This window comes from Vicugna pacos, chromosome 30, assembly GCF_048564905.1.
Source record: "Vicugna pacos chromosome 30, VicPac4, whole genome shotgun sequence".
NCBI lineage: Eukaryota > Metazoa > Chordata > Mammalia > Artiodactyla > Camelidae > Vicugna > Vicugna pacos.
This window is the reverse complement of record NC_133016.1, coordinates 1,086,986-1,096,724: the sequence shown is the minus strand read 5'-3', so window position 1 is coordinate 1,096,724 and position 9,739 is coordinate 1,086,986.

The window sequence follows — 9,739 nt, the reverse complement described above, 5'->3', positions numbered from 1 at the left end:
ACTTGCCACCGGTTTGCTCATGCGCCCCGCCAGCCTGCGTGTTCATGAACAGTTCCTGGGAACACCGCTGACCTGGGAGACATGAGCTGCTGGTTTAAAATATGAAGAATAAATAGATCGGCTGACATCCTCTATAGCCTGTCAAGCCAGGGTTTAACCCCTGAAAGGTGGAACCAGCACCCATCATGAAGACGTCTCTGACTGAGCGAGGGACGCTCTTTCTGTGCTGACGAGAGGAGCAGCGCTGACTGTGTGAACCGTCCAACCAGAAGTGGGAAGACGGTCGCCGCGCAGGTCCTACATTTAAAATTCTCAGCTTTAAATTTGAAGAGGGAGCATTTTGGAATACACAGTGTAGTTTTCTTCCACAGAGAGAAAGAAATGTTTATTCTGTAATTTTTTTTTTTTTAGAAAAAGGCCTTTTCTACCTGCTCCCTCTTCTCCACTGAGACTAAAGATTTCTGTACATCTTATTGTCATCATTAGCGACATTTTCATGTGAAGCGAGGGTACAAAGACGAATGCTGCGTAGGACCTAACGGACACGTGCAAGTGTCAGGAAACTGGATTGTCTTGAGAAACTGCTGCTCCCAGTGCAAGCGGTGGGCTCTGAGGCTTGAGGAGGAGGTTCGGGTGCACCATGCATGAGTCATTTGCATAATTTTTGGAATCTGATCTTTTCTGAACATATAATTTTAAAGACTCTTCCCGTGACATTTACCACCGTAAGAATTAACTCGGTACACAAGGCAAGAGAAAACAGCAAAAGTTTCACCTGATTGTTTTTTTTATGAGATTTGTATTATAAATATATATTAGAAATTTAGATGCATGTCCTTGGGGTAAAAGTTCTAAAACCGTCTTTTTAAACACACGTACCTCAGACTGCTAATGCCAGCGACGGGCGGTCATCAGAACGCCCACGGCACTCACGCTGGTGTTGCCAGCCGCCTTGGTGTGACTTGCAGTGCCTCAGGGAGAATCGGTTTAGTCGATTACCACGTGCTGGGGACCTCGCACGTGCCTTGCTTTATCTCCATTCTGTAACCGCCTCGCAAAAGAGGCTTCATTGTCCTCGACACAAGGCTGAGGCAGGAGTGCAAGGGGCCCCTGGTTTCACCTCTAAGGTGCCTCCCAAGGACGTTATTAGTGTCTTAGGACACAGCCAGGCAGGCGGGCCCTCCTGGACTCGACTTGAGGACCGCCCTTCAGAGACCTCCTGGTCTGAGCGTGAATTTGAGGTGAGGGGGGTAAGGACCCGTCCATCAGCTGGATCTGCTGGACCCGCCCTGACGGAGAGTCTGACTCCTTACATTCAGAGTCACGTTCACCCCACCAAGGGGCCTCGGGGTGCTTGCCTCGCTCGGGTGTGTTCCCTGAGCTGTGGAAGCCTGTTTCATCACACTGAGCCTTGTCCCAGGGGGTCTCAGGGACCCTGGAGAAGCGAGGGTGGGTCTGCTCTCCAGCCCCCACCCCGGTGTCTACACTGTGCTTCCCGCCCACACTGCCCACCACAGTGCACACGTCACACCGCTGGCTTCCCCTCACCCCTCTCCGGAGGCAGCGTCGGTGACTCTCCTGAGACCCTTGCTTCCTTTACTTTGCTTTGGCAAATCGGAGAGCCCGTCAGGACAGGAGGCACCACTTCAGGGATGAGAGAAACCACACCTTCTTTTTATGCGACGGTTCCCGATTCCAGGAGGATGCTGGGCCCTGTCATTCTGTGCGACGTCCTGGCAGAGCTGGTCAGACTGTACGAATCTGCGAAGTTACCCTCATGCCTCACGTGGCAAAACAATGAAAATGACCATCAGGGCTGGCAGCGTAGACAACACCGCTTTCTCTCTGAGTTTGTCTACACTCAACACTCCAAACGCAGAGCACGATGGAGGTCCGAGGGGTGTGATGCCACGTGGGCAGCAATCTGCAGAAACGTGGTCTACATCCACGTGCGGTGGAGCCGAGTCCTGTGCGGCTCTGCTTGTCGCTGTCCCTGCCGCCCACTCATCCTCTGCTCAGCCAAGAACCGCAGGTCCCCCTGTGTGTCACTGTCCCCGTCGCTTCCCTCCTCTTCAGCCTGCTGGCGCAGCAGAGCCAAACATCACAACACAGAAGGGTGAGGACCACGTGTCTCAGGGGGTGTCTGGGATTAAACAGTCAGCAGGGAGAACTCTGCACATCAGAGCGTCAGACAGAAACAAGGCTTTTTCGGGGCCTTTTCGAGGCTTGTGCTGCTCATCAGAGAGTGAAATTAGGCTGGACCCGCGTGGACATTCGACAGAGGCCCTGTGTCCACGATCCGCCCACGATGGGGGCGGGAAGCACGGGCCACAGAAGCCTCGCACAGGTGGAGCCTGAGGGCTGGCCCAGGACCGCACAGCGACGCGCTGCAGGCATCTGAGTTCTGCCTCGGGGTCAGTGTCGCCTCCATTTGACTTTGAGCATTTTTGTGTAAAGCAGACAATGCAACACGTCCTGAGCACGAGGGCGGCACGTGTCACGCTCAGGGAACCGCGTCCCAGCCACCCTGTCTGGAGACGGGCTCGTCTCCCCCATTTTAACGGTAACCCGAGTGAAGGATGCCTTAGTCCCCGAACTCAGGCCCTTCATCATGTAAAGAAGCTAATAGTTCCACTGTTTAATGAAAACGGCAAAATCAGTAAACCAGGATCAGATAATCATTTAGGAGTCCATTCCCTCTCCATGGCTTAAGATTTCTCATTACCGGTGAGCTGGAAACTGGAAATCAAATTTGGGAAACTAATGTAGGCTAATGATTTAATCTGTCACGTCAACGTTTTCAACTGGAGAACGAGGAGATCTTTAGAGCAGGGGACCCTCTTCCCTGGCTCATCTTGATTTCATCAAAATCAACAGAAGATTATTTGGGAATTTCTTTAAACTTAATGGAAATGTGCACCTTAATTCTGCACACTTCATCACCAAAAATGTGTCTGTACATTCTGTTTTTATACATGCAACACACTTAAAATGTGTTATTTCCTCCACCAGAAATGCAGACTCAGGTCCAGCTGGGCAGACCTGACGTCACCCTGAGTCCCAGAATGAGAACCCGCATTCCAAGCATGACTTTTTTTTTTACCATCCTCTGACAAACGGCACCCCTTTGGCTAGGCTAGTGCAGGACTTCTGCGCGGCGTGCACGTCCTCAGGGAGTTATTTATAACCTGCCCACCTGACGCATTCTGTGAGAAAGGACACTCACAGTATAAAGCAGTCTTTGCACGGGCATGATCAGGTTTGGGGGAGAGTCATTACTTTCTGCTTTTACTCACAGCACATCAGGTCAATTACTTTGATTTTCAAGTTTGTCTGATGAAGCAAAGATGATCAGAAGGAAACACAGAGCTCACGCGGTGGCTGTCTAAGTGGTGTGGGGGCAAGCGGGCACTCACCCTCAGAGGGCACGCTGTGATGGTGGGACGGGGCGAGAATACGGATCAGGCTGCAATTCCTCAGCTACTTCAGTGGGACGACCTGAGGGTAGTAAAATCAGTGCTTTAATTTCACAGAAAATAGCTTTGATGGCAGAGATAGGACGCTATGTTAATTATGTTCATCGTAGTCTGTGAAAAATAAAATTGTCGTTCTGACAGTTAGGTGAGCATGAATCTTTGGTAAGTGGATTTGACAAATGAGGAATTGGTGACTGTTTCCCAAACACGTGTGTCTCCCTGGGACTCCCGTGTGAGGTGCACTGAGAGGATGAGTTGGGGACAGAAGGCGCCTCAACTTGGCTGCAGCGATGCCTCGTGCATGTGTGCTAGCTGAATGGAGCTGCCACGCGCCCCGCCGTCTGACCTCGCCTGAGCCCTGTGCTTCTGCGACCCTCCATACGGGCAGGTGGTCTCTGAAGGTGCTTTGCGGGTCCCTGCTGCTCCCCCAGGGTCCCTCACAGGAGGCTGGTTTTCAATCGCAGGAAAAAGCTCGAATTAGCAGACTGTCATTCTGGGGACCAATTCTTCTGGAAGTTTGTGACTAGAGGGCTCCCCCAAAGTATCCCCGACATTTACTGAAGGAAGTGCAAGCCCCGGGGAGGCACACGTTTCAGGCTCTGCAGAGATCACTAAAATTTAACTCATTAATTTCATCTAAAAGGAAGTGAACTTAGATGAAGAACAAAGTCTTACTGTACAGCACAGGGAGCTATATTCAACATCTTGTAATAGCCTACAATGAGAAGAGTATATATGTATCAAGTGAATCGCTTTGCTGTACACCAGAAACTAACACACGTTGCTGATCAACTACAGTGCAAAAAGAATTTTTTAAAATAGCAAACTTCCACATTCTATAAGACATCATTTCCAGTCAGAACTCTAACAATGTAACAACTGTGACTGCATATGAATTAAAATGTCTAAAGGACTATGAAAGCTTATAAAATGACACAGTGTATTTGAACAAGACTAAAAATGCACAGATTTTAGAAATGCAATATTCCGCGTTTTCGCCCACCTATCCGGCTTTTACAGCTGGCTGTCCGTGCTCTGATTATCTGCGGTGACTTTGAAGGAGCTGCGCTGGGCGGTATCTGCTCTGCCCGGCGGCGGGTGCCCCGTGCAGGAGAACAGATGGCAGCCCCGAGCGGCACTGCGCTCGCTGGGCGGTTCCCCGTCACGGCTCTCCGTTCTTGCTGGCGGGACCCTTCCTGTTCTCATTTCATGTTCTTTCTTCCACACTCTTCATGTGTCCCTTTGGGAAGATGCCGGCTCTTGGGAAAAATGTCTCAGCAAGTGGCTGGAACAACACACGTCCCAAAAGCTTTGGCAAGTATCAGTTTACCTATAAAAATCAGCTCTACTCATTAAGCTGTTAAACTTCCATCTCTGCTAGCAGAGGTTTTGGGGAGATCACTACTCAGGCCCACTTCAAAGGAATGCGGATCGCAGACTTTCTAATAAGGAACAGCTATACAGAAGACATTTGTTTTTTAATCTATTTATATAGAGCAGAGCACAGGGAACTATATTCAATGTCTCGAAGCGACCTATAATGAAAAAGAATGTGGAAAGGAACGTGCGTATGTGCATGTATGACTGAAACGTGATGCTGTGCACCAGAAGCTGACACGTTGTAACTGATTAGACTTCAACTTAAAAAATTAACAACAAAAACTAAGGAGCAGTTTATTACTGCCCCAGCTACATCTGAAAATCTAAAGGGATTTAAAAGTAATTCGGTATTTCTTAGAAAATCTACTTAGATACAGTGGTTAGCCAAAAGAGGCAAATATGAAATATTCCCATGTGCTTATGTTTAACCAAACTCACAATATTTTGGGGAGGGTTGTATTCAAAGTCGGCTCTTCTGGCTCCAGCACTCAGGCAGTGTCTGCTGTTTTTTTCCATAATCGAACATTGCTTGGTAAGAAGGTACTCATTACAGTGTTGCTTTTTGTTTGTTTGTTTACCAGCAGAAGTAAAGGAAAAAAATAAGCAGCATTAGAAGAAATATGTTGAACTAAAGTACTGATGGCCAAAACGATGAACACATCAGGACACGCAGACCGTGCCTTCTGAGCCCAAGGCCACAGCACAGGGACGCTGGACTCGGGTCCGACAGAGCACCCCCATTCTGGGGAACAGCTCTTTTCTCTCTGGCTGAAAATCCCCGGTTCAGAGCCCCAGGTGCCCCTTCCGGCTGGGAGCCCCCGACTCCGAGAGGCCCGCTCTGCTCTCCCCCCTCCCGCTTAGGGTTCTTCATTGTTGTGTTAGTAATACAGCTCATTTTCAAAGGGATAAATTAGCTCACGTTTAAAAATTATATAAAACATTCCCACAGGAGGAAAAGAGTCAGAAAAGGAACAGTGTATCTGACCGTGGAGGGCTGGAAGCCGGAGCGAGATGTTTATAACTGACTATGAGCTTGAGTCATGAACGACCCCCCCTGCAGACAGGGAGACTCCAGTTATTCAAATATGGCATATTTGTAGTGTTTGGCCATTTCCTCTTCACTTTCTGCCATGCCACGCCTCAGGCGGGATCCTCAGAAAAACTCACTCTCTGATTTCGTATTTCCTAAATGAAAAGAGTAATTTAAAAAAATCAAATTAAAAAGACCTAATGGTAGGAAGACCTCATACCGAGATCTGCAGGTCCCAGGTATGACTGAAGTCTCCTCGTCTGCAAAGAGCAGCTGTAATTTGGGGGATGTCTTAAATTTTAAAACATCTGTGAACAGTGTTTAATTTCGTCAGCCAGTCCCACAGGAGACCTCACTCAACAGAGCACAGCTACGGGGACTGGACCGCCCAGAAGCAAACAGGTCCTCCCACCTGGACCCCGACACTGACGTCTGTCAGGGATACCTGGATGGAGCGAGCTGCTCTCACCTGAGGCCCCCCCCCGTCTTCTCCTCACCCCTGGGCGGGCCTGGGGGCAGGGCCCCAGCTGGGAGCCTCACCTCCGTCTCCTCTAGAGCCGAGACGGCAGGACAGGCGCAGGTGCTCCTGGCTGAGAGATGCTCACGGTCCCCATGTCACCTGGGGGGTATCTGAGGCTCCGTCCTGCACACGTACGAAGCTGTCTGACAAGACCACACATTCTGAGTGTCCCCAGTCTTCACGTCCATGCCCTTCTCCTCTCCGGTGACCTACCACCCTCAGCGCACACAGAATTTTCACATGACTTATATTCAAAATGCAGCTCCACCCTGGTGTTAAACGGCCTGTTTCAGTCGAGCACTCGCTGTGTACCCTCTCTGCTTCAGCTGGAGTCCAGTGAGTAAGGCACTCTTGGCTCTCGAGAACCAAGCAACGGAGCACCCAGGCCACAACAAGCTCTGGAATCTGTCATGGAGACAAGGACAACTCTGGGGCTTTGCAGACGGTTACCCAGCAGGTGCTGGTCAATTTCACAGCCTTTGCCAGGAGCCCAGCGCAGCCCAGGCCCGGGGATGGGTGAGGCTCAGGACCCAGAGGGCACCCCCTGCTTCCAGAAAGAAGAGAACAGAGCATCTGTATTTCTGAAAATGCACACAGTCAGATAATGTCAGCACTGAGAACGGTGGTCACGGGGATGAGCCCGGGACTAGGGGGCCTGCACACCCAGCTCAGGTGGGGGGCGCACACCTGCAGGCAGACCCTGCCTGCCACAGCAGAACATACACTCCACGCCCCTCCCCACTTGGGGGGATGAGCTAGGCTGCCTCTCACACCCTCCCTGGGCCCAGCCTCGTGTGACCATGCACACCTGCGAGGCCACGGCTGTGCTGAGGGAGGCGATCTGTGAGACTGGCTGGGACAGGGACCCACCCAGAGCTTGTCTGATCACCACCAGCTCCAACCGCGCTCACGAGCCATGCAGCCAGCTGACTGCTGACTCCACAGGACACTTGCCACCAGCTTTTTTTCTTTTTTCGCCTTCTCTGAATTGACTCTTCCTCCTGTGTGAGTGCCCGCCGCATCGTGACCTCCTTGCCGGTGTTCTGGGCATGTTGCTTGCAAGGGGTGGTTTTCCTTCGACTCCTCTTCTGCGACTCTGAGCGCATCACCCGCGTCTCTGCACAGCTAGCTACACACACGCACGTACTGACAAACGCCCTGGTCCCCGAGAGAGGGACATGCCAAAGGCCTCCCTGATTCACGGCCGCTCCGCAGCAAGTGGCACTTGGCAAAATCATGGGCAAAGCACAAATGTTGAAGAAAGAAGACGGTCCGGGCAGGTTTGTCGTGCGTCTCCTAATTACCTTTGCGTCCGTCCCGCAGTCCCAGCAGCATAAGGGAGGAAGGAGGTGGTGGTGTTTCGCCCCCAAAGAATTTGAAACCGTGGTGCATTGCGGTGCAGGATCCTATTAATAATTAAACTGTCTGTCACTTACCAACAACATACATTCCAAATTAAATTTAAGCAAAAGGGGAAAAGAGATCATTTGGGACTGAGTTAGTGGGCTTCGGAGAGAAATAAATAATAATCACACATCTGTGTTCTAAGTGGTACGTGCTTTGTCAGACAAACAACCGTCGCCGTCTCGCTGAGCAGAAGCGCTGGGAAGCTCCAGACCGGAGGCCGCCCCGACAGGAGGCTCGTTGCCGAGTGGGAAGGTGCCGGGAGTCGCCGCACGCGGCCGGCCCTCCGCAGCCGCCGCCTGCCTGCGGGAGCGGGGGCGGCCCGACCCGACGAAGGCAGAGCGCAAGCACCTCAAGCCCGACCGCCGTGGCGGGGAGCTGCCCGGAGGCCTGCGCTCTGAAGGTTCCAGAAGAGAACTTACTTTCTAATTGATCTTTTATTTTGCAGGAGGGAAGAGAGGAAAGACCCAGCATTCACTGACAACCGCGCGGCGAGGGGGAACCGCCGCCCCCGCCGCGCCAGCCGCCCAGGCGTGGCCGCAGCTCGGCGCCGGCTGTCGTGCGGCCTGAACGGGCGCCGCCGCGTTGTCTGTCTTGTCCCGGTGGCGTCTCAGACTGCGGCGCTCGCAGGCCGAGCCGGCTGCCGGGACCTGCGGCGCGAGCACGTGGTCGGCGGGCCGTCCCCGCACACGGCCGCGCGCGTCGCCTGCGCCGCGGGGCCTCGCGCCCTGGTTGCCCCCCGCTGCAGACTCGGGCCGCGGGCGCGGGGGCCGCGGGGGGCGGGGTAGCCCGACTCGGAGCGGAGCCCGCGCCCGGCACCGCGCCCCCCGCCCCGGCCTGGCGGGGCGCGCAGGTGCCCCAGAGCGGGCGGCGCCTGGGTCTGCTCCGCAGGCACCTGCGTGCGAAGCCCCTGCTCCAGCTGTAGCGCTTGTTTTACAAGGGCCCTGGTTTTGTCTGACACAATATGGAACAACATTTGTCATCCGTTATCAGGGGTGATGGATTCGTTAGCCTGCAGAGAAACATCTGCTGTGCCTTAATCTCCAGCGTGCCGGCCGATGTTCGTAGGATTCAGCTGCATGAAACCGCGAGCTGGACGGCTGTCCAGTCTGACACTGGCAGGCAGACAGAGGCAGATTTTATTATCTCCCTGTTACATATTTATTTGTGTCAAATATTTCCGAGAATCCATTCATTACCTCTCCTTTTATGCACTGTTGTTCTGCGGTGACACGCCATCGACATCGAAATGAGGAATTGATGTTACATATTAAATATGGACATCTGAATGATTATCAGATCCATAGGTGCCCAGCCCGGCCATCGCCCCTAAATAATGGATGAGGAGTGGATGTGACTCAATTTGCTCCGCGATGAGCCTCGGCGACCCCGGCCCCACACTTCATCACCACCCCACCGTCATCGTCTCCTTCTGTTCCTCTCACTTGGCACCACTAGATACAATCCGCACGTGACAAAGAGCATAACCTTGGTCAAGAGTGAGGATAAAGGGAAAGGATGGTTTCCTGCTTTCACAGGTGGGGACTCACTGGAATCAGTCACAGGTGGGGACCCACTGGAACCCGTCACAGGTGGGGACACACTGGAACCCGTCACAGGTAAGGACACACTGGACCCAGTGCCTTGGCTTGCACACTGATACATCACAAGGCTGTGAGCTCCGGGGTTTGAAGGAAGGACGCAGAGACAGGCTGAGGAGAGCCCAGAGAACAGCACGCTGTGGAAAGAGGACGGGCAGTTTTCTCATTTTGAGGTGACTGCTCTGAATCATCAGCCGGATATAAAACCACGGATCATCGCTGAGTATGTAGGTGAGTGCACATAGAGCTTTAACATGAAGCTAAACAGAGTGAAACAAATCAGGTGCCTGTGATTCTAGCTATACTTCTGGAATTGTGGTCCCCAAAG